At 41.8% G+C, this 22,729-nt stretch overlaps 1 protein-coding gene across 7 annotated transcripts in view; it reads left to right on the top strand.

The window, feature by feature from the left end:
* Nucleotides 1–22,729, top strand: part of LOC147004889 (protein DBF4 homolog A-like) — a 168,649-nt gene that overhangs the window by 128,681 nt on the left and 17,239 nt on the right. The gene's annotated exons all lie outside the window — the stretch shown is intronic.

Here is a 22,729-nt window from a genome sequence, read left to right as displayed (position 1 = left end):
CAAATTCCAAACTTGTTTCCTCATCACAGCTGTCGATTGGCCTTTATCTTCTCCTGGGATGAGCTGCTTCCTGCTTCCCATGTGGCTGTCTGTTTCTGTTACTTATTTGTTTGTTTCTTTCTTTCTTTATTAAGAGGTTTTATTCATTCATTCAATCATTCATTCATTCATTCAGAGGTAGTTCCTGTAACCCTTATCAGAATAGGGCCATTCTCATTGCTGTCATCAGCTTACCAGATTGATTCGTATTTCTAATGCTTTGAAAGTATTTTAGTCACTTGCCTTTTGCTTCAGCTACATCTCATGCTCACTATTGTCTGCACTATGTACACAACCCTACAAGAGATACTTGATAGAAAGTATTGACAGTAAATATTGGCTAATGGTTAAAAATATGCATGACAAAGTGAATAACCATCTGAAGATGAAGGCTCGATTGAACTTAACTAATCTTTGTTTAATTAGCTTTGGAAAACTGACTTTTTATAGAACAACTGTCTGTCTATCAGAGTTGTTCTAGATATTGATAGTCAAGAGTACAGATGAAATTGATGGGTTGAGAGAGTGTATTTTCTCCAGTATGTTTTGAGTCTCTCACGCATGGGTTTCATACATTGTTTGATATTTACAAGGTTTGGACCTTCAGGTTACAGAAATAAAATCATCACTGAGCAAATGTAGCTATTAGACTGCACCTAACCGCCTATTTGAACTGTTAGCAACTGCAAAGTATATCAGGCATTGAATTAATTGTTATGAATTTAACTCATTTTTTCAAGAAGTTATTCATGTTTTCTGAGACGTATCTTTTCTGTGTGAAATGAAAGACCACAGTACAAATACAGTCCCAGGTCCTTTAGTGTTGGTGGTTTGTATTGAACACTGTAGGGCTTATTACCCTATTTTCTAATAACTAGGGACTTACTGGTACGGAAAAATCTGTACACTAAATTTGAATCAGTGCTGTGCCATTCCTCCCAGAAATCTAAATTTTGGGGTTTTTTTTTTCTTCTTTTTTAGATTACTATAATTACATCATTTCCACTGCCCTTTCCTTTCGTCAGCCTATTCTTTATGTCCCTTCCACACACAAACTGTCATTGACATGCACAGCCCCATTTTCTTTAAATCTTGTTTCATACGTACGTGTATATATGCTTCTCTCAACACAAATACAGCATGCTCTCTTCATGTAATGTTATTTGTGTGTTTGTGTCTTCAGTAGTTTGAAATTCAAAAACAAATGAATGAAGTCATGCTTTTGTGATGCATTGAGCACTTTAAAAGAAAAGAATTGAAGCAAACTCATGAATTCATTAGGAATTAGACATTTATTTTCTATTTAATAGTGTAAGAACTCAAAATGGGGGCTGGAAGAGATGGTTCGGGGGTTAAGAGCACTTCAAGAGGTCCTGAGTTCAATTCCCAGCAACAGCATGGTGGCTCACAATCATCTCTAATGGGATTTTATGCCCTCTTCTGCCACGGACTGGCCTCAATCAGCCCCTCAACCCACAGAAGAATCAGAGTCCTGCAGTGGGCAGGGAGTTGGCAAAAAGTAACAGATGTGAACACAAGGGAGTGTTGATCTGAATGTAATTTCTCAAAGCGAGCATCAGACTTACATATTACAGAAGAAAACAAAGAAGTTAGGTGACACATCAGCCAAGGTACATTGAAGTTATCTGACACAAAACAGAGAAATGCATACAAAAAGACTGGCAGGTACCAGGCAATGTTTACAACTGAGATAAGATCAGCCCTATCTAAAGTCAGCTATTCACAGGAGCCAGGTGAAAGGTCTGATGCAATGCTAGTCTATTGTTAAACCCACCACCAGGGGTCCCTTAGTAAATACCTAATTATGGAATTCCTCTGGGCCTAGTGAAAAACATGCACTAAGGGAGTTCAGTACTACTAACCCTTTCATAATATAATACTTTAGTTCCTCCTAAGAGCACAGCTGTTCTTTCTGCTATTATGTAATGTAGGCTGCCATTCATGTCTGTAATGGGAATTCTAAGTATACTTTGCTAAGGTTGCCCTGAGATTTCTAGCTCCTATCCAGTATAAATACTACAAGAAAGCATGCAAGACAATATTGCAGGGACAAATTTGGATCATTCGTATTATGAGAATGCTAGGGTTCCAGGAGGATAAGGTTCTGTGAAACATTTTTGCCTCAAGACTGCTTCCAAACTTTTGGGCCTGCCACACAGTCTTTACTGAAGTGGGTGTGGCACTCTTCTGGTGTGTCTGAGGAGAGCACCAGCGTGTTCATTTATATAAAATAAATAATTGTAAAAAAGAGCTAGAAGTAATTTTAATTTCCATCTAAATCAGATTAAAGAGGAGTATAGATTTATAGTTTGTGCAGCTTTTGCATGATAGCATGGGAGCAATCCAGGTTTCATCTCATAATGTTAAAAGTCAGCCTAACTATTTTGAAGGACACTTAGGTTGTTTATCCTGGGATGGAGAGAGGTACACCAAGAAGTCTCTAGTAAACTATTGAAGTCATAGTTTGTTTTACTGTCTGGTCAATGGAGGAACAGAGTTGAATAGCTCTGTGGGTTTTTTTTGGTTTTTTTTTTTTATATATATTTTATTACGTATTTTCCTCAATTACATTTCCAATGCTATCCCAAAAGTCCCCCATACCCTCCCCCTCTCCCCCATTTCCCTATCCACCCAATCCCATTTTTTTTTTTTTTTTTTTTTTTTTTTTTTTTGGCCCTGGATTTCCCCTGTACTGGGGCATATAATGTTTGTGTGTCCAAAGGGCCTCTCTTTCCAGTGATGGCTGACTAGGCCATCTTTTGATACGTATGCAGCTAGAGTCAAGAGCTCTGGGGTTCTGGTTAGTTCATATTGTTGTACCTCCTATAGGGTTGCAGGTCCCTTTAGCTCCTTGGGTACTTTCTCCAGCTCCTCCATTGGGAGCCCTGTGATCCATCCACTAGCTGACTGTGAGCATCCACTTCTGTGTTTGCTAGGCCCCAGCATAGTCTCACAAGAGACAGCTATATCAGGGTCGTTTCAGCAAAATCTTGCTAGTGGATATTAGCCCAAAACTTAGGATACCCAAGATATATAATACAATCTGCTAAACACATGAAACTCAAGAAGAATGAAGACCAAAGTGGGGTCACTGTACCCCTTCTTAGAATTGGGAACAAAACATCCATGGAAGGAGTTACAGAAACAAAGATTGGAGCTGTGACGAAAGGATGGACCATCTAGAGACTGCCATACCCAGGGATCCATCCCATAATCAGCTTCCAAACGCTGACACCATTGCATAGCTCTGTGGTTTTAATCAAGGAAACTCTCCATGCTGTCTCTCCACAATAGGTCTTGAACATCACATTCCTAATGTTGATAGTTCTCTCCAACATTTTAGGGGAATTTTTGTAAATAGAGATATATCTCTGCAGAGGACATTTTAAGTGCGTGTGTGTTTGTTTTATGCTTCTCAAAATTCACATACAAAATAATAGAACATAAAAACTAAAAAATAAATAAATTTTCAGATGCTAAGTAGGGTCCATTCAGTGGGTTTGATTGATATGAAATCTCTAGATGAAAGTCTTTTTCCAAAGGTATAGATGTTCAACTGTTTTATACCATTCACAAATGCAATTCATCATTAGAGCTATAACAGTAAATTTAAGGTCTAGCTTGACACATCTGTTATGGCCTGCAGGGTTCTGTTTTAGTAGGTCTTTCTTACATTACATAGTTTGTAATAATGAATGGCTTTATTACAGAATGAAGAATCACTCTATTTTACAAGGCCTTTGGACCATTAAACACATAATTTTAATGCAAAGTTTAGGCAGTTGCTTTTATTTAGCACTGCAAACAGACAATCTATTTAGAATTAGATGCTCCACTCTGGATGTGGAGTGGGCTGTAGGCACAGCCTTCTCTGTCCTTCCTTCCTTCCTTCCTTCCTTCCTTCCTCCTTTCTTTTCTTTTCTTTTCTTTTCTTTTCTTTTTTCTTTTCTTTTCTTTTCTTTTCTTTTCTTTTTCCTTTCCTTTCCTTTCCTTTCCTTTCCTTCCTTCTCTCTCTCTCTCTCTCTCTCTCTCTCTCTCTCTTTTACTAATATTACTTTTATTACAGTTGCTCTTTTAAACATTTCCTTTGCTATGATACAAAGGATACTTATAAACAAAATAAGCCTGTCCTTTCTATCTCAACATCTGGCACCAAAGTCGTTCATTTGAGTAGTGAGCTAATGTTGACACATTAATATCACTCATGTTAATTAGAGACGTGTATACACCCTTCCAATATTGTCAGTGGTTTCACTGGGGAAATCTCTTCCTGAAAGAAACCAGCAGATAGCGTCAGATATGGGAACTGCACTTAGACCAGGCTTGAAGCGATAGAGTGGATTATTGAGGTGAACTGATTCAAAGATCAAGCTACAGTTAGAGTTCTAAAAAGGAGATGGGTCTTTTGTTTTTTCCAAGGCAGGGTTTCTCTCTGTAGCCCTGGCTATCCTGGAACTCACTCTATAGACCAGGTTGTCCTCGAACTCAGAAATCCACCTGCCTCTGTCTTCCAAATGCTGGGATTAAAGGCATGTGCCACCACTGCCTGGCTTTTCTTTTCTTTTCTTTTCTTTTTTTTTTTTTGTCTTTTAATAATGTCCACTCTGGTTTAAATGGTGACATTTATGACACCTCATTTATCAATGGTTGGTGATTATTTCATGGAAAAATGCAATCCAATTCACAAGGTTCTAATACAAAAAAGAATAAAGTTCTTGCATTTTAAAATATTTCTTCTTTATTACTTTACACTGTTCCTTTATCAGCTATCCTAAGAAATCTTTATCTAGAGATTTTATAATTTTAGATCTTACTTTTAGAACTAAGATTCATTTGAGTTCACTTTTCTATCTGCTGTCCATCATGGATCCAAGTTTATTGTGTGAGTGTGGATTTTCACTTGGTCCTGCCACCTGTTGAAAAGTAATCTTTAGCCAAGCACTGGTGGTGCGTCCCTCTAATCTCAGCATTGGAAAGGCAGAGACAGGCAGATCAATGTGAATTGGAGGCCAGCTAGTCTACAGAACAAGTTCTATGACAGTAAAGATCACACACACACACACACACACACACACTCCACCACCATCACTCTGGGGGAAAAGGAGCTTGCCAACAGAGAAAAGAACTCAACGTGGAGTGAACTCAGACCCTATGAATCTTAGAATTCAGAAAGGCAAATGTGGAACCATTCCCTGCCACCTCAGCCTGCACTGGAACATGGAACCTCATCACCCCACTGAGAGGACCTCATATGACCATAAATCATGTAGGAAAAACACATGGTGTCCTCTTTAAAAGATTAGTACTTATAAGCATTTGAAGACATTGAACTTAGGAAGACACAAAATGGAGAAATTCTGGAAATGGAATATCTAGGTAAGAAAACAGGAACAACAGATGCAAGCATCACCTATAAAATACAAGCGATAGAAAAGAGAATCATAGGACTGAAGTTACAATAAAATATATCCATCAGAAATGTTGAATTCCAAACATCCCTGATACGAAACAACAGGAAACTGGGATACCATGAAAAGACCAAACCTATGAATAATAGAAAGAAAAGGAGAAGAACCCTAGTTCAAAGGCCTAGAAAATATTTTCAACAAAATCAGAGAAGATAATTTTCCACTCTAAAGAAGGAGATGCCTATAGAGATACAAGCAGCATATGGAACAGTAAATAAATTTTACCAGAAAGAAAGCCTACAGAGCCAATGGACTGGACTCAAGTAGACTCACTATCTGGATCTGAGTTAGATACTCTGCGTGTATTTTATGGTTGTGTAGCTTAGTGTTCTCACAGGACAGACCACTGTGGCAGTGAGGGCTTCTCTGACCCTCTTGGATGCTCTTAAGACCCTCTTCCTCCTCCTGGTTTGCCTCGTCCAGCTGTGATACGAGGGTTTGTGCATAGTTTTCATTTAACTTGTTAGTCCATGTTCACTGGATCCTTGAGAGGCCAGCTCTTTTATATCTAGGGCTATGGAGGAGGAGGAGTGAATATGATAGAGACAAGAGGTGGGGAGGGGAATGTGGAGGAATGGAGAGAGGAGAGACTGTACTCAGCATTTAATGTATGAGAAAAAAATGAATAAAATAAATTTAATAATGGAAAATCACAAAAGGATCCTGAAACAAGGAACACTATATTTGAAAGGAAAAAAAAAAAAAACCTGATGAGACTTGTTAGGACTCTGTCTTCTCTCTCTCTCTCTCTCTCTTTCTGTGTGTGTGTGTGAGTGAGTGAGTGTGTGTGTGTGTATGTTGTGTGTCCAACCAGATGTAAAGAATACCCATCAAATGTAAAGTTTAAGGGCAAATGCATATTCAGACACTAGAGGTGGACGATTTGTGAGGGCTTCAGGATCTCTTTCAGTGTGAATGGAGTAGTAATGATGCTTTGGAGACCCGCAGCAGAGCTGTAGGGCTAAGCTGTCTCTGTCCACTTTGTATTTGCTTATGGACTCCAATGGACACTCATGGCTTATCAGTTCTGTTGCTACCTCTAACTTGAGCAAACATATCTATTGGTCACGTGCAACATGTCAGGTCCTCTGGTCCTTGCTCTGCCTTCAGTACCATTGACTTCCAGCTGACAGGTAAACCTGGAGCCAGCCAGCTGAATTGACATTCTCACGATGCATGAAGGTTCTCTAAAGTCTGCTGTTGCTTCTCACATTCCTTGGTAATCACTAGCACTCCATGGATCTTTGATCCAGGGGCTTCTGAGTCCTGTGAAGAGGAATACACTGGGCCACGGCAATTCTGGGACTGGTGCCCAGCATGGGTATCCCTACATGGCATGGACAGAATGAACAAAGGCAGAACGCCTTGCCAGAATTTGCATTCAGTCCTCAAGGAAAAACGTTTTCTTTCTTTCTTTCTTTCTTCCTTCCTTTCTTTCTTTCTTTCTTTCTTTCTTTCTTTCTTTCTTTCTTTCCTTCCTTTCCTTCCTTTCCTTCCTTTCCTTCCTTTCCTTCCTTTCCTTCCTTTCCTTCCTTTCCTTCCTTTCCTTCCTTTCCTTCCTTTCCTTCCTTTCCTTCCTTTCCTTCCTTTCCTTCCTTCCTTCCTTCCTTCCTTCCTTCCTTCCTTCCTTCCTTTTTTTTAAACTAGTTCATTAATGGATGCAAATTATAGGTAGACAAAAGGGGTAAAAATAAATAAATAAATAAAAAACAAAACCAAAAAAACAACAACAAAAACCAAGATGAGTTAGTGCGGTAGGTGGGTCCCTCTGGTACCTCCTGAGGAGGTTAAGTCCTGTGGAGTCTCAATGATTGACAGCTGTGGAAGAAAGAGCGCCACATCTACCTGTCCACATGACATCAGCACACAAGGCATGGCCAGAACCCCTTTGACATCTGCATTCTAATGGCCAAATACTCAAAATAATTCTACCAAATTGGCCTGCAAGCATGCCTTCTATTGTCCTTCGTTATTCTTGCAACTTTCTCTAGCTATCCTGGTGGAGTCACAGCTCTGCCACTCCACTGTAACCACCATGCTTCCTGGGATCTGAGCAAGCCTCCCGTGTCAGCCAGCACTGTGCACACTTGAGCATTCATGCCTCATCCAGACCAAGAGCCTCACCTTTGTTCAGCTTCTGCTGTAAGATTCCTGGGAACCTTAGCTTACGAGAGACCCCTGAGTGAACCACATGGAGCCTGGATGGATGCAAAAAGCAAAAGGAATTTATTGTTCCAGTGCACAGGGTTTATCCCAGACCCAAAGGAGAGGTGCCGACCCCCAGTGCCCATTCAGTGAGTTTTTATATTCCAGGGGCAGAATAAAGCATCAGCAGCTTTTCCTCTACTTTCAACCTGTGATTTCAACAGAGCCTCCCAATGGCAAAGTCACCTGGAATTCCTACCTGGCTCTGTGCTCTTCTGCTCTGGTCTGTATCTTCAGCACACTGCTCTCCACTCTCTGGTATCATCATCCTCCAGGGACCACAGTGCCTGCAAGAGCACTGGAAACACACAAAAGGAAGGGCCCTGTTAGGAGAAATCTCCAGGACCCATGCTGGTCTGTGCTGGCACAGGCCTTCAGGCTGATTCTTCCAGAGTAATCCATTGCTCCATTCACACACCCTTTTCTAGAACCCTTGCCCAGCCTCAGGACACTGTCTTCTGCTGTCACCATGTCAGGACTCCACTTAGGAGGGAAGACAGGATTGGATTTTTCTCTAAGACAGTAGCTACATTGCCACCAAACCCCTGAGCATGGATGCTAGTAATTTGCTGAGGTAAGGGGACAGTTTTAAAAGTACAAAATAACCATGGGCTTTCCCACCTACACACCAGTTCCTGAATAATTACTTGGAGGCTTATTATTAATGTAAAAGGCCTAGGCCACAACTTAGGCTTGTTTCCTGTCTAGCTTGGAACATGTTTAACCCACTAAAACTATACTATATCTGCCAAGAGGCAAATGACCTCTCCTTGATTTCCTATGTCAATCTTCCTTGGAGTTTGTCCAGAATAAATCTCCCACTTCTGACTATCTCCTGTAGTTCCAATCGCTCTACTGGAACTCCTCCCCCTCCCCCCCTCGATTTCCTGGCCTTTGCTGATAAGTTTAACTATCTGCACACAGGGTGACTCACAGCAGCTCTAATTTCAGCTCCATGTATACATCACCTCTGTCCTCCGTGGCTACTTTTACTCACATGCATTTGAAAAAGTTGCATCTCCGACATTTATGGTAACACCACCTTTGGCTGTCTATAGAATTCCACAAAGGAATCTGATGGAGAGTACAAGCCATGAGACTCAGAAGACAAAACCCATACCTTAATAGCAATAATTGTAACCAAGTAGATTTCTTTATGGTGTGCTCTAGAGATAATCTCTTGTGTACTGTCTGGAGGTAATATATGTTAATTAAAAGATGCTGCTGTGAGTCTCATCAGCCATTGCCTAACTCTGTGATGAGGGTAGACCAAGTTACCATAATCATAGAAAGATAACAACTGTATCAATGAAATAAATTCTTAATTTTTCCAATGTCAGAAGGTGATAGACAATTATTTTTGGTTATAGACTGACTTCTTTTTTTTCTTTTTTTAATTAGATATTTTCTTCATTTACATTTCAAATGCTATCCCCAAAGCCCCCTATACCCTCCCCACAACCTGCTCCCCAACCCACCCACTCCTGCTTCCTGACCCCGGCATTCCCCTGTACTGGGGCATATAATCTTTGCAAGACCAAGGACCTCTCCTCCCATTGATGGCTGACTAGGCCATCCTCTGCTACATATGCCACTAGAGACACAGCTCTGGGGATACTGGTTAGTTCATATTGTTGTTCCTCCTATAGGGTTGCAGACCCCTTTAGCTCCTTGGGTACTTTCTCTAGCTCCTTCATTAGGGGCCCTGTGTTCCATCCAATAGATGACTGTGAGCATCCACTTCTGTATTTGCCAAGCACTGGCATAACCTCACAAGAGATAGCTATATCAGGGTCCTTTCAGCAAATTCTTGCTGGCATATACAATAGTGTCTGCGTTTGGTGGTTGTATATGGGATGGATCCCCTGGTGGGGCAGTCTCTGGATGGTCCTTCCTTCCTTCTTGCTTCGAACTTTGTCTCTGTAACTCCTTCCATGGGTATTTTGTTCTCCATTCTAAGAAAGAGCAAGTGTCCACACTCTGGTCTTCCTTCTTCTTGAGTTTCATGTGTTTTGCAAATTGTATCTTGGATATTCTTAGTTTCTGGGCTAATATCCACTTATCAGTGAGTGCATGTATAGGCTGACTTCTAATTTCCCCAGGTCTCTAATAGAAGGCAAATGTTGTACAAAACACTCAAATGATTCCTTAAATGGAGCTCATATTTCCCTTCAGTCTAGTTTAGAAACCAAGAAGCTGAACAACCTCCTGTTTCAGCATCTTCATAATTATTTGTGATGCCATAGTTAAGAGGTGATTGGGAAAGGGAAAGTTATTTGAATCCTAGTTATTCATCTGCTGCATTTTCTATTTGTGTATTTTTTATGTACAGATATAATCTCAGTTCTTAGCCCAGACTGGCATGGAATTTTTCTATGTAAACCTCAAATGGTGGTTAAAGGAAAATTGGGCACTTAATGTACAAGATTGTATCTAGATCTTTGTCTCTGACTGCATAAAAATCAACTCCAAATAGACTGAAGACCTTAAAGAAGATCTGATACTCTAAAATTGATATTAGAAAAGTAGGGGAAACAAACTAAGGTCGAAGCATAAGTTAGCATTTGTGAATTGAACTGCATTTTTTCCAGGAAACATGGCAAACCATTGATAATTGAGTTGTCATAATTGTCACCATAGGAAAAAAGTGTGGACATTACCAAAGGACAAAATAATTTGCCAGCATGTGAAATGGAAACCCTAGCACAGTGCTGGCAGAGCAAACATCTACACAACCATCATAAGACCTCGTGTGGAGATTCCTCAAAATGTTAATGCATGTCTCCTGCGAGGCTCTTCCAGTGCCTGGAAAATACAGAAGTGGATGCTCACAGTCATCCATTGGATGGAGCATAAGGTCCCCAATGAAGGAGCCAGAGAAATACTCAGGGAGCTGAAGGGGACTGAAGCCCCAAAGCAGGAACATCAATACGAACTAACCAGTCCCCTCAGAGCTCCTTGGACCTATACCACCAATCAAAGAAAACACATGGTGGAACTTGTGGCTCTGGCTATATTTGTAGCAGACGATGGCCTAGTTGGTCATCAATGAGAGGAGAGGCCCTTGGTCCTGCAAAGGCTCTATACCCTAATATAGGGGAATGCCAGGACCAGGAATGAGAGTGGTTGGGCTGGGGAGCAGGGGAAGGGAGGAGGGGATAAGGGATTTTCTGAGGGGAAACCAGGAAAGGGATAACATTTGAAATGTAAATAAAGGAAATATCTAATAAAGAAGAAAGGAGGGAGGGAGGGAGGGAAGGAAGGAAGGAAGGAAGGAAGGAAGGAAGGAAGGAAGGAAGGAAGGAAGGAAGGAAGGAAGGAAAAGAAAGAAAAAGAAAGAAGAAAGAAAGGAAGGAAGAGAGAGAAAGAAGGAAAGAAAGAAAAGAAAGAAAGAAGGAAAGAAGAGAAAGAAAGAAAAGAAAAGAAGAGAAAGGCAAGCTCTGGAGTCAACCAGTGTGCAGAGAACTGATACAGAACTCTACACAGTTCCTCACAACACCAAGAGGATCTGCCAGATGGCACATGCTGGCTGCGCCTCCTCAGGAAGAGACACAAGCTTGTTTAGAGTTTCTTTCAACAGTGATTTGGTTTCAGGAAGCCAGGGCTCCTGTCATCTTGGAAACCTCTCCATCTCTAGTTCATGTGGCAGCACAAAGCATCCCTTCTGCCCTGAAGAAAGCTCTGCTATCTCAACAGGATATGAGTGGCTGGGCAGAAATACAAGCTGTGGGTTACCCAGATTTCAGGCTACAAAACACTGTTTTGTGAACAGAAGTCAGGACCCTGGTGAACATCTCCATACCCAATTATAAAGAGATTTTGAAGACACTGAGATAGGACAACTGCAGAGGGAGTTAGAACTCATATGAATTGATCCAAACCAAGTCCTTTCACAAGGTGGCTACTCTACCTCCACATGTCTATTGAGAGAGAATGTATTTGGGCTTTCAAATCCAGGAGGTGCAACCTGTCACAAAAGTACCAAGGATTCTGAACAGGAGGGTCAGAAGTCGGTAGCCAGCCTAGGCTACATAGCAAGACTTTGTCTCATAAAAAATAAAGGAGAGAATTGTGCTTAACTTGAGTAGACTTGAAGGACATTAGGCTAAGAAAATAATCTACCAAATAGAGATCAATATTGCCTAATTGAAGCCTAAAACACAAATCTTCACTACTGATAAACAATAGCATGATGGAGAGATGTTTGCAGGATGCATTCTAGACAGTATGTAGGAGGAAGAGGGCAAATATGTAATGCACAGGGTGAAGACCACAGTGCATCATGAAGATCAGTGTGCTCTCACCACTGGAAAAATGGTGCTTTGGGAAGACAGACATGTTAGCTTGTTCCAGTATGCAGACGTTTATATAGATATAAAATAGGACACGGTAACACACAGTTCAAATACAAAAAGTTTACTGTAGAATAAAAAAAAATAGTCTGTGTATTCTGAGTTGTTTAAACCATACAATTTGTGTCCAGGTTCCAGCATCTGATACTCTTGGAGACACTTGTGCCTAAGCAGATCTTAAACCGAGGTCTCTGGATATCCTTGATGGTTGATATTCACTTGGACACACAATGCCTAAAATCAGAAATCATTCATCCTTCAGTATCCAGGACCTTTTTAAAAAAAATATTATTAGATATTTTCTTCATTGACATTTCAAATGCTATACCCAAAGCCCCCTATACCCACCCGCAGCCCTGCTCCCCAACCCACCCACCCCCACTTCCTGGCCCTGGCATTCCCCTGTACTGGGGCATACGATCTTCACAAGACCAAGGCCTCTTCTCCTATTGATAGCAGACTAAGCCATCCTCTGCTACATATGTAACTAGAGACACAGCTTTCAGGGGTACTGGTTAGTTCATATTGTTTCTCCTATAGGGTTGCCGACCCCTTTAGCTCCTTGGGTACTTTTTCTAGCTCCTTCATTAGGGGCCCTGTGTTCCATCCAATAGATGACTGTGAGCGTCCACTTCCGTGTTTGCCAGGCATTGGCATAGACTCATAAGAGAGAGCTATATCAGGGTCCTTTAAGCAAAATCTTTCTGACATATGCAATAGTGTCTGGGTTTGGTGGTTGTATATGGGATGGATCCATAGGTGGGACACTCTCTGGATGGTCCCTCCAGGACCTTTTTTAAAGGCCATCTTCATGGTTCATTTCTGTAGGTATTGGTTGATGCCACTGCTTTCAAGGGACCCAATAAAAGGGATTCCCCCTCTCCACTGCACAATGCCTGTCAGTGTTGTATATATCTGGGGTCTAGGTCATGCAAATGACACAGTTTCTTGAGATGTTTTACTTGGGATGTGGTGTCCATGCCTAGGTGACTGAGAGGGCAGTACACCAGGTGACACCTCTTATCCCATATACACAGCAGTGCACTTGGTGGATGGGAGGGATTTGAGCCACACCTTACCCTGATCACTTGATGTCTGCTGGAGAGAGAGGAACTTTGCCCCAGTGAGGAAGTTCCCCAAGTTGCCTCTTATAATCTTCTTACACAAGGAAGGGTCATGGTAAGGTTCTGGGTGTTCCTGAGATGAGAACGTTTTTCTTCTCTTCTTGCTGTCAGTCCACCTGGCTGCTGATGCCATCTCTGTCTCCGGTGCCACTTCCCTACCTATCAGCAGGACGCTCTTCCATCAGTGAGACCTGAATACAGGGGTTTGGTAAGATTACCGAGTGTTAGCCAATCATGCCTTCTCCATGGCATGAGCAAGGAAGCATAACCTGTGTGGCCGTCTTCCATCCACTGTGTTAGGGCTTGGCGGGCACCTCCTGCACTGTTCACCATGCAGACGAAACAGTTCTCAGACTTTGTCCCTTGTTGAGTGTGTTCCTAGGAGTCCTTTGGGGCCGCAGCAAAAGACCATTCAGGCAGTAAAGGCGCTAGTCTTGTCTGGGGACACACAGCTGCATTAGTAGCAACATCCCTATGGGGTATCAGAAAGAAAACAGCTTGGATCTTGTGAGATACTGTTGAAAACAAGAAAGGCAGTATATACTAGCATGTGGGCATAAGGAGGAGTGTGAATCTGATGACTTAATTCCCTAGGTTTTCTTAGGTGGTAGAAGATAGCAGGAGACCATAAACTACCCAAAGGGAAACCTTGCTGTCAGACCAGAGGGTCTTACTTGTTTTCTTACAACAGGTTCTTATCCATGATCATGCTTGGAAACAGGTCCTGCTCTGGCTTCAACTATTAAACACTTCCTATTTCACTTTGGCTCCACTCAAAACATACTTGGTGGACTTTACCTTTTAAGCTCTCGGATGCCCTGGGGTAGTGTGCACCATGATATGATCTGGCTTCACATGGCTCCTATGAAGATGAACTGGTTAATGTTTCAGATAAGGGTGTAGACAAGGCAAAACAAATTTGGAGAGACAACTAGAGTCACAAAAAATATGATAATACTTTGTTTGGAATACAGATTCTCTCCATTTCAACTAATTTCAATAGCAGCAAGAATGCCAAAGGAATGCTCTTCTCTCTCTCTCTCTCTGTCTCTGTCTCTGTCTCTCTCTCTCTCTCTCTCTCTCTCTCTCTTTCTCTCTCTCTCTCACTCCCCCTCTCTTTCTTTCTCACTGTGTGTGTTTCTGTGTCCGTGTGTGTGTTTGTGTGTCCCTGTCTGTCCAAATAGGGTGAGTTGTAAGGGTATCTAAGTAATGGTGAGTTAGAAGCAAGCTGACTAGCAAGCCAGGATGGTTTTATGAGCTGCACCATGAGCAATGTCATCTTGGACACAAACACAAGTAGATCAGTTCAGACACTCTGGGGTCCTACTCTGCTTCCAGTGTCCACTTGCTCTTCTAATGTCTCATGGGTACATCTGGAGACAGGCAGCTGATGATCTCGACATGCCTGGAAGTTCCTCTGAGGTTTGGTTTCCCGATGATGACCTGCATGCATGTCATGGTACCTTGTTTCCAGACTTACTGAGATCTATGGAGTACTTTGCTTGGCTGGCAAAACTGTGGAATCACCAGCCAACATGAACCAACCTAGAGGGCAAAGTCAGGACAATCATGAGTTCATACCTTCCTCCCACAATCCATGCTCAGTCCTCAGGTTACAAAGGACCTGAGAAGGGTATCACACAAGCCAGACACACTCTGTTAATCTGCAGACAGAGGAAGAATTTGCCCTTAGTTTCATACTGTGATGTAGAGATGGTCCCACCCCCGCCTCCCAGCATCCAACCATGGGAAATTCCTCCCTGGCCCTCTCCTGTATCTGTGTGCATCCTCGGTAGGCTGCTCTTCACTCTCTGGTATCAGTTTTCAGGGAGCACAGTGCCTGTAAATGCTCTTCAAACAGACATAAGAAAGAGAGATCTTAGTAGAAATCTTCAGGACTTATGCTTCACTGTGCTGGCCCTGTGCTGGCATGGGCTGTCAGGCTGGTTCTTCCCGAGTGCTCCACTGATCCCTTCCCCCACCCTCCTCCAACACCCTGGCCAGGCTCAAGACACTGTCCTCTGCCCTCTACATGTGGTGAAGTTACTCACAAAGGATACCGTGGGATTGGATTTATCAGTGATAATACATTACCACCAACCCCTAAGATGTATATTCTTGTAACCTGTTTATTTCAAAGCATATCATTTAGTCCAGGAAAGTGTTCAGTGAGTGCAAGCATTTGCTACCAAGGGTGGGGACGTTAATCCATTCCCTGAGACAGATAGGGTTGTAAAGACAGAACTGACTCTGGCTGGTTAACTTCCATGCACATACAGTAAATAAATATTTTTTCTTTAAAGAAATTGACATTATTTTAAACAAAAAACCTAGAGGTAGAAGTGTATTGTAGTCTCTCCACTTACCTGGTACCATGGCTACCTCCATGGCTCTTTTGACTCAGAGCCAGGCAGGCCTCTGTTGTTGGTCAGGGTGCACTGCTTTGGATTGGCAGGCAGCAACATAAAGTTTGCAAGCCTCTTAGAAATCCGTTCCTTAGGGTCTTCCAGACCCGTCTTTGAAAGGGGGGCCTGGGGCACAGTCTGACACCTGTCATGGAGGTGTCCCTGGAGTGTATTTCGGGAGGATGGTCTGGACTCTCTCTGTTGTAGAGCAGGACCCTCACCCTTGGCCTCCTTCCTGGAGAATGGAGGTGATGTAACTTGTGTGTTCATGATGTCCATTCGTCCAGGTGTAGTAACAATGTGGAGCTGTCCCATGAGGTTTGGATCTTCCAAAGACTTTCTAGTAGACATTTCTTCTGAGGTGTCACTGATCTCTGTCTCCCAGATGCTCTTCATGTAGTGAGCCTTCTGGACAAGCTGGGGGCTTGTATTTATGGTAGCATTTATCATAATGACAGTATGGCTGCACTTCTAAAGGTCATGGCTGATAGACCTGCTACCATCAGCTGTATTCCTATCAACAGGATGTTCATGTTCTCAGGACATCATAGATATGAGTAAAGACCCCTCTTTTTCGCAATGAAGTGCTACCTGCTAAGCTTGTAACATGATACACCACCATTATTTTAATATCGGTGGCTATGCAGTAGTTGATAGCTTTCTCAACTACGTTGGCCATTCTGTTAACTTTGGGTATAAAGAACTCATGTTTAGATTTGTGCTTCTCACAGCAGATGCTTCAGACGATGTTGTATCTCTAAGTCCAGCTCGGGAACCCACAAATGGAGCTTTGACTAAATGAGCAGTGTCATGTTGGTGCTGGCACAGGAATCACTTCCCTTTCTTTCTCCCCCATCCTCACAACACCTCCTAAGATACTTTCAAGAAACAAATTTTCAATTACTTCTACCACAAATGGTTGTTAGAGACCATTTTGACTTTATACATGTCAGATTTTACCCTTTAAAGGTACAAGTATCTCAGCGGCTGTCCTGAAAGCATGAGTTTTGTAACGCTGCGGCAGGGGAGTTAGCCTGATCATGAAGGTGATGTTTTCCTGAGGTGAGCTCTCCAGGTGTTGTGACGCCTCTGATTGCCTCCAATACAGAAAAACCTCTGCTGCATAAGTTGTGTTCTTGCATCTGCACCCTCCCCTTAGGAACAACCAAGTGCTGGGCTAGTGAGGTAGCCTGCAGGTAAGGGAGGGCATGTGCTGCCAAACCCATGGCAAAAGAGAGCACTGACTTCCACAGCCCACCACCTTTCTTGTTGGAAAAGAAAGTACCTAGTTCTGGTCTTTGCTGTTTAATTCACTGATGTCAATTTAGTCCTTAGGTCCTGGTTTCTGTCCATATTTAAAGGAACCCAGTTTTATCAAATTGTCATTTATTTCAATGGTTCTCTCTTCCTCCAATGTTTAGTTTTATTTAACCTGTCTATCCTTTTATTTTCTTTTGCTTTGGATCGCCCCAATGGTGTCATTGCTTAATTGATCACACATATTTGTTTTCTGTGAGTCTTAATGAAACTGTGCTAAAAATTTGCAGAGGACATTTGTGATAATTCAAGTATTAACTGTATAGCAGTCAGTTTTCACATAATAGTGAACCTTCCTTTATAGTGTTAGAAAAATAGCCAAATGAAAGCCACTTAAGAAGGATAAAGAGAGCCGGGCAGTGGTTGTGCACGCCTTTAATCCCAGCACTCAGGAGGCAAAGGCAGGCAGATTTCTGAGTTCGAGGTCAGCCTGGTCTACAGAGTGAGTTCCAGGACAGCCAGGGCTACACAGAGAAACCCTGTCTCAAAAGAATCACATGAGTAAAGTGACACAAGGACAAGCCTGAGGTACAGACATCATGCTTTTCCATAGAGACACGTGAATAACAACAATTGAAGTACACTCAGTCATATCCACTTCACTTGGGAGGGGCACATTCAAAAATACATTCCAAGAACAATTCTGTGCTTTGGAAAAACTGAGGTCACAAGATTCATCTTGTTTCTTGGAGTTTTCTCAGAAGCACTCAGAATTCTCACTTGACTCCATTCTTGGACTGTGTTCCAACAGGGTGTAATACCTTGTTACTTTATGATCCTGAGCACAAACAAGTATAATTTTTGTGTTTGCCCATTAAAATGTAGAGGCAGCAATTTCCAATCAGTTCTCTGAGTATGGTTTTCAGGGCATACTATTGTGCTTTTGTTAGACTCAAAAATGAATCCTATGTCTGTCTTTCCTGGAGCTCTAATCTAGATAGAAATGGCATGGTATTGTGTGAAAAACCTTTTCCTAGGGAAACACAACACTGTTGAGATATCTGTTCACCCCAGATAGGAATCTTACGACCGAGCAAAGTATGGATACCACCAAGTCTAACTTGGTGGAGCAGTGAATTTTACTGAGGTTCCTTCCAGGAGCAGAAATGAGTCAGACAACAGCAACTCCAAGGCCCTCCTCACCATGAATGACAGCTCACAAAAGCTGGGAAACCTGGAGCACACTGAACACACTGCAGGCAACTCAGCTGGTTTCTGCTTCTTCCAGGCAGCTGGTCTGGTCTCAGAATCTTTGCAGCTTTTCTCCTATAAGAGTCTTTACAGCTCAGCTTCCTTTTGTCTGAAAGAGATTCTCAGCTTTTGTCTCTACTCTGTCTGGGAGGGGCCTAGGGAATCTGGTCACTTTCAGGGACTTCCTTAAAGTTCTTTTTAGTAGTTTACCTTTCTGCTTAAGGAGCTTCCTATAGAATGGAATGTTTCAGTTCCCCAAGAAACTTACACAACCCATGGGTACAACTGATTGTAATTTAATACAAAAATCAAAGGAAAGGGGAGATTAGTTCTACCTGAAGGATTGTAGAGGACATTGTGTGGGCATAATAACTAAATAATTATAGAGCCGCCCTGGGAAAGCTTTACTAGGAATATGTAGAAATTGCTGTTAGCATACAGATGGACATGCTTACCCACCATTGTGAATCAGTACAGTTAATGTTTGAGCTGAGTCTTGAAGGAATGTTAGGAATGTACTTAGTAAACTATATGCACATTATAGAAAGAACATACTTAAAATATATGCCTGTATAGGTGTGCTTGTGTACTTAATGCTACAAACTCCCTGCAAGTGAAACTGAGATGTGGATGTGGCAAGAATCGCTTTTGTTAGAACCAGATTATAAAGGGCATTTTCTTCATGATACAGGATAACAGAGTAGTGTTGGGCTTTGGAAGGCAGCAGGGTTTTTGATGTAAGCAGTGTCTAACTGGCTGGCCTGGAAGTTTATAATCTTCCTGCCTCTATTTCCCCGGTTCTGAAATAATAAGTCTGAGCCACACACAAGAGAAGTGGTTTCCGGTTTGCTTTCCTTGTGGTTTTGTGGCGGTGTTATTTTGAGAGATAGTAAGTTAGGGTTTCTCTGTGTGTTTATTGTGCCCAAAACTACCAAGGGGGGGGTTGTTGTTTGTGTATTTTAAGTTATGTTTGTGTGTTTGCTGTATAAAGGCAGTGCAGGTGCCCAAGGAGGACAGAAGGATGGCATCAGACCCTCTGGAACTGGAGTTAGAGAGTTGTGAACCGCCGTGCATGTGCTGTGAATTGAGCACAGGGTCTTCTGCACAAAGTAGCAAGTGCTTTATCTGCTAAGCCATTCCCGCTCGCTTTTTTACGTTTTTACACTAAGAAGTTTTAATTCCGTTTCAATGAAATTAATACTGGGAGAAATTTATGGTATTAGAGTTGTATAACATTCAGTCCAGTGAGTGAGAACTCAGAAATAAACTATTTTATATGTAGCCAGTTGCCTACTTATTTTTGTTTTTTATTGATAAGATCATTCTGCCAGCCAGTTTCAGGAAAGCTGGATATCTACATGCCAAAGAATGAGTTTGTAAATTTACCTTACATCACATATGGAGCCAAGATACACATGTAAGAGGCTTCCGATACTTAGAAAATACCATTGACAGCAAATTAAAAGTATTCATAAGTTCAGCTTAGTTAAAATTAACAACTTCTCTATCTCCCAGGACAGTAACGAGAAATCACTAAATGGTAGAGAATATTTCCAAGTCGTTTATGTTCCTCCAATTAATAGTGTTTACTAGGCCTACATGAAGCTCTGGGTTCAGTCGCAACCACTGCAGAAAACAGTGTCACAGACCAGTATTCCAGCATTCAGGGGTAAAGGCAAGAAACTCAAAAGGTTATCCTTAGGTCAAGGCCAATTTAGTCTTGTTTCCAAAGAAAAATGGTATATTCAGTATCTAGTAAGTGTATTCTATACAGAATATGTGAACATTTCAACAGAAAGGTAATCCAATGGGTAAAGGGGGCTGTAGAGGCTCAGCAGTTAAAACCTCTTATTCATACAGAGGATTTGAGTTCAGTTTTCAGCACCCAACTGGTGGCTCTAAATCATCTATAGTTCTAGGAGTTCTGACACCTTGTGGCCTCAGCAAGCATTGGGCACACATAACAGATAAATAGATGTATGTATACATGTAAGCAAACACATAAAAATGAATAATGGGTGAAGGGCCTAAATAGATATTCAGCCCCACAGCTTTGTGATTGTCAGGTATATGCAAGGTTAAACTCGTAGGCATGCCTATCAGTTACTGTCAAAGAACCAGAAAATAAACATATTAGCCTTCACAGTTTGACTTATCCACCATTTCTGGGAATGTAAAAGGCAACATCTGTGCAAACAGTATGGGCAGTTTCAAGAAAGGGGTTCCAGCAATTTATGTATCTGAAAGAGTTGAAAGTGGGGTGTCAAAGAGATAACTGAACACCTGCAAGCTGACCAAGACATGGGGAACAGGCTGGTGAGCAGGATTCGTCCATGTTCTTCAGTTCCTTCCTTCAAGCTCCTGCCAGGGATGCCCCTAGAATGGCCATTTTCAACCTGTGGGGCTCAACCCCTTTGGGCTGTTGGTTTATTATTTTACTATGTTCTTATATCTACCACCTTAATTCATTCCAACCCCCCAACACAAGGTAGGAGAGGAAGGAGCTTAGAGTGGAAAGGGGACATTGACCTGTGGGATACTTCCTTCAGATTTAGGGTCGGCAAGTTCCTAGAGACCAACCCAGTCTTCATTGTTAGAATATCCAGCAGTCCAGCAAACCATCAATTGCAAACACAGTGAACCAGCAGCAACAAAGGGGACAGCAACCACATAGGCCTGCTCAGGGTTCTCCCCTGCTCTGGGGACCCTCTCCAGAGTCCCCAGAATTAAACTATATGTTACTGGCAAAAATCACGTCCTGCTAGAGCAAGAGACAAATCATAGTTAACTGCTGTGGCCAAGCTGAAGCAGCCTACAACCCACCCCTGGGATTAAACATGTTTATATAACATAATTGGGTTTTTAAAGAAACCAATATTTTCACTACATTTGGGAGGGAGTCAGTTGACCCTTTCACAGGGGTTACCTAAGACTATCAGAGAAAACAGATACTTACGATTCATAAGAGTAGCAAAACTCCAGTTATGAAGCAGTAACAAAAATAATTTTATTGTTAGGGTCATCACAACATGAGGAATTGTATTACAGGATTACAGCACTAGGAAGGTTGAGAACCACTGCCCTAGATGACAGACAGACTGTTACCTGCAATGATAGCTGAAATAACCCCCTTCCTCAAGTTGCCTTTGGTCAGGGTTTAAGCAAATTCCAACAAGGAGGTGCTTCTCCCCATTGGATGTTCTAGCCTAGCACTCACAGTTATCTCTCTGCTTCCTGACTGCAGATACACTGGCTCAGCCTCTTCATGCTCCTGCTATCACACCCTCTCTTCCACGGTGGATTGATGAGATTCCCTCAAATCTGAACCAGAATAAACCTTTCTTCAGGTTATTTTTGTGAGGTATTTGGTGCCTGCCCATGAGAAGTGTAGTTAATACAGTGGCTGATCACCCTGCCTTAGATCTTTTTCGTTTGCATAGACTCTGGGGCTTGATCCTACTTTATGACCTCGTTTAACTTTGAAAGTCTTGTCTGCAAAGACCATGGAGCATGCATCTCAGCCGCTGTGACCCTTTAATACAATTCCTCCTTTTAGCAGAAAGTTTTTTTGTTGCTACTTCATGACTATTTTGCTACTGTTATGAGTCATAATGTAAATACTGATAAACAGGATAGCTGGTATGTGACTCCCTTATGGGTTGTGACCCACAGGTTGAGAACCCCTGCCCTGAAGCGTATATTTTCACCTTTTTTTAATTATTTTTTATTTTAAGCATAGGAGTCTTTTTATCTACATATATCTACACATGTGTTTAGCACATACATACTGTGCCTGAAATGGTCAGAATAGGGCATCAGATCACCTGGAAATGAAGTTACAGACAGTTGGGAACCTCCGTGTGGGTTCATATGGACTGAATCCTGGTCCTCTGGAAGAGCAGCCAGTACCTGTTGAGTCATCCCTCCAGCCCATTTTCACCTTAACTTACCACACAGTTGGGACAATTTAGATGAACGTGTGTGTGTGTCGGTAAATTGCTGGAAACTTAATAAAGTTTAAAAGGCAGTATTTTATAAATTAGCATTTACATTCTTTTCTACTTTTATACAAGACCCATATTTTTTTCAATAAACAAATAGTGATAATTTATTAGCTGGTCAATGAAAATGAATGTTGCCTAGAAAGGAAAGGGAAAAACAACTTGCATTTCACTAAGGTTGTTCTTGCCAACAGCTAATTCTGAGTCAATGGTAGCTTAAATTAACTTATCACAAACTTTGGTTCATTTTGGTTTTAGTTCTTTAGTTTTATGTAGTTTCATGTAGTGTGTATGAATGTGCCTGCAGTGCATATGATGTGTACTCTCACATGGAGGTCAGAGAACTTGCAGGAGTTGGTTTTTCCTTCTGCTGTTTGAGTCCAGGTGCTCGAGCTCAGATAATTAGGTTTGGTAACGAGGACCATCGGCATCACCATCAAGCATCCGGCTGCCCCAAGTTACTTACTGCCTTTCATACTGTGAATCATTAGAAATTAGAACTGGGAAAAAGTCTTATGACTATTAGTCACTTCTGCTTGCTTCTTAGTATTGTGTCAATTGTATTTATATGTATGTGTTTTAATAGAACTAACTAGTTCAATACCC

This window comes from Mus caroli, unplaced genomic scaffold (genome assembly GCF_978045245.1).
Source record: "Mus caroli unplaced genomic scaffold, Mus_caroli_1 scaffold_4, whole genome shotgun sequence".
Lineage (NCBI taxonomy): Eukaryota > Metazoa > Chordata > Mammalia > Rodentia > Muridae > Mus > Mus caroli.
This window is presented reverse-complemented; position numbering and strand designations above follow the sequence as displayed.